Raw genomic sequence first — 3,301 nt, 5'->3', positions numbered from 1 at the left:
TAAAGTAGTTTCAATTACAATTACATAGGGTGTTTTGCCACAAAAAATTTTTAATTCGATCCCTCGTGGACAGTTGGCAAATCCAGGCCGTAGCAAGGTTGCCTTTCTTTCTGATTCATCCGTCAACATTACTTTAAGCCTTTCGCTGCCAGGCCTGTTCCACAATTGTGCTAAACAGCTATAGACAAACTCAGGCCAGGTAGTGAAAAGTTTAACATGTACAGCATACTCACAGCATAATATTATAGGTGGTTGGCAGGTGCTCTGGTATGTTTTGTTCCTTCTTTCAAGTATCCATCATCCTCATCTCCAGGCCTCCTTTTCTTTATATGTTACTATCTAGCAGTACCTCTAACCTTCGGCACTTGTAACCAATTTGGGTTGCAAGTGCCGTTAACCTCTTACCAATACTAAACGAAGCACATGACATCGCCTAAATTTACGTCATTGTCTGTGAACAGGTGTGCGTCAACCATGCAGTTCGAATTCAGGATCGACCACTGTTTCTGGTGCGAGACGCAACATTTATATTCCATCTCTCGAAGAAGGGGATTTATTATTATTCTTTTTCTGCATGTCTTTCCCTTTTCTCACTTCAATTTGATAGCATAAAGTCATTGAGGGGAATGACCTTTACAATTCCCGAATTTGATTCCTTTTCCTATTATTTTTTTATATCTTTCTCTGCAACTCCCACAGTCCCACAGCCCACCTCCTCTCGCTCTCTTTCTGTTTTGTGAACGCATGTGTGTGAGTATGTGTGTGTGTGTGTGTGTGCGCGAGCGTGTGTGTGTGTGTGTGTGTGTGTGTGTGTGTGTGTGTGTGTGCGCGCGAGCGTGTGTGTGTGCGTGTGTGTGTGTGTGTGTGTGTCTGTTTGAGCAAGAGGGCGTGGATAACGTTCTCTCTGAAGTTCATTCATCTTCTTCTTCGACATCCTTTGCATTATAGTAGAACTCCTGTGTTCTGGGCGTACGAACCAAGGTGACATTGCATACATTTTCCTAAAAGAATACACCCTGACCATCACACACTCAAGTATAGACAACCTTGCCCCACCCATAGTAGTAAACCCTTTAAACGTGTTCTCATTATCCGGACCATCGCGTACACAGGAACACAATGAACACTGTCGTTCTTCCTTTTGTCTTAGCCACCATGTTTTCATTATGTCCGAGTTTCAGCGTGTGAGATGTTGCTTTGACGAGGCAGAAATGGCTCGCAGCTATAACGGATCATCTAGGTGGTCAAATTACCCTGATGCAGATTAGGGCGGGGATCCTCGCCCACTAGATCTAGACTGTTGCATTTCTCTACAATAATAGGTGTTATAAAAACATGACAGTATGCGAGCGTTAGGAAAGCAAGGTTGTTATTCAATGAAAAGATCCTAACGAATCCAAACCGGAATTTCGTTTAAAATAATCATTATTAATTTTCGCTTTTTAAAGTCTTATATATCACATTGTAACAATTACAATTTTATAACATTTTCAAAACAACTTGGTGATAACATAAGTGCCGAAGATTTAGAGGTGTTACTAAATTAGTAACTTACGGTGAAAAGAAGTAGGAGATATAAGGACAGTAGAGTTTTAAAAGAACAAACAGGAGCAAATCACACCAGAGCACATGCAAACCACCCATTATATCTCTCTACCCTTGACACATTTCAGATAGTTTGTGATGTGGACTGCTTTTATTCTGCCGGTTAGTATGGCGTGCGCATTAGCAAAAATATTGAGGTTCGTAATATAATATATTCCCACCCTGGAGTTGAAGTCTTGTTCTTTGCCTCTCCGACCTAGAGCCTAAAATTACAAGGACAACCGCCCTTTATCTATTTTTTGGCCACTAAATAGAGATTAACGTCTGCGCTGTGCTTTCTTTCAACAGCTACTTCTAAAACACGTAAAACTAAAAATAAAACAGTGTGACCTGCCCAAAAGAAACTATTTGCGTCAAAACGAATTAGAATAAGGTGTTTGTTAGGTTGGGGGGCATATGAAATTATCAAAGCGTGTTCGTTTATCTTACTTTTGATGGAAAAAAAATAACCATTCATTTTGAAAAGAAGTCGAGATATTTCCGATTGAAAGAGGTGGGGGAGGGAGGGGGGGGGGCGGGCTTGAGTCAGAGCAAATGAATAATAACGGGAAAATGGCCACCGAAGTTTGGTGACTTTTAAAGCTTGAGGGTACTAGGAAACTGCAAGTTTACATTTTTTGTGCCTTTGAGCAACGGTTTAAAGAAAGTAAGACCCACACGTAAATTCTGTTGATTTTTAAAAAATGGACAGCAGATTTGGAGGGAGAAGTCGATGAAAATCATACAAACAGGCTGAAGAGTGTAACTTTCTTCAATTTCACTTTTAAGACGAGCACCTGATTTCAACACATTTGTATTATAGTAAACAGCATTGGTTTAGTGCTAGAAGGCTACGTAAAACGAGTATTTTATTTCAAAATTCGTTTTAACATAATAACCAACAGCAGCTAGATGCACAACCTTATACTCATGCACTGAACAAGCACTGGTCTAATGTTCCTTTAACGAAATTTGTAAGGATATACAGTCGAACCTTTCCAAGACGATCATCCATGATTATCGAGGAGGAAAAGGTCATCTTTGATAGGTGATTCCCTTACACGGTTTTATTATTTATGCCCAGAAAAAAGCTGTAAAGGGAGAGGTGGGACGAGGTCGTTTATACGAGTGAATGCTTTGGACAGGTGCTCATTGGAGCAGATTCGACGGTATAATAACCTGAGGCCTGGCTGTAACTTTACTGAAGTAAAACCCTTTTGGGTGCATCAAGAACAGCTAATGCCTCATATACAAAAAACATTTTATTAGGGCACGACGACATAACTATTATATGGTTATACTGGCTAATAGATCATTGAGGATCAAAGCGAAATGAAATCATGTTCCATTGTACAGTCAATGCAAAATCACACCATCTGAAATATTTCTAGTGCGAGGCTTCTAGATATGGGTGATTGCCAGATAGCAGATGCAGAAAACCTCCGTAACCAACAATTTCACAAAGTTGATCGAACATTTGGAGATTCCCAGGATAAAATACTTCCGTGATCCTCGAGGCCTTTCTTAAGAGGGAGTGACCGTCAACAATTGGGACATGGGGCGTCTCGAAGGTCGCTACATGTTCGATATTCCAAACATCAGGATTCCAAGCACAGGGCAAGTCAAACCGGGAAAATATAATGGTCCATATAAATACTTATTACTTAAGATGGGGACCTGTTGGATCAAGGATTGGGGGTGGGGTGGTAGGCGGGAG

The sequence above is a fragment of the Aplysia californica genome, unplaced genomic scaffold (assembly GCF_000002075.1).
Source record: "Aplysia californica isolate F4 #8 unplaced genomic scaffold, AplCal3.0 scaffold01153, whole genome shotgun sequence".
Classification (NCBI taxonomy): Eukaryota; Metazoa; Mollusca; class Gastropoda; order Aplysiida; family Aplysiidae; genus Aplysia; species Aplysia californica.
The sequence above is the reverse complement of the archived record's forward strand: the minus strand, read 5'-3'. Positions refer to the sequence as shown.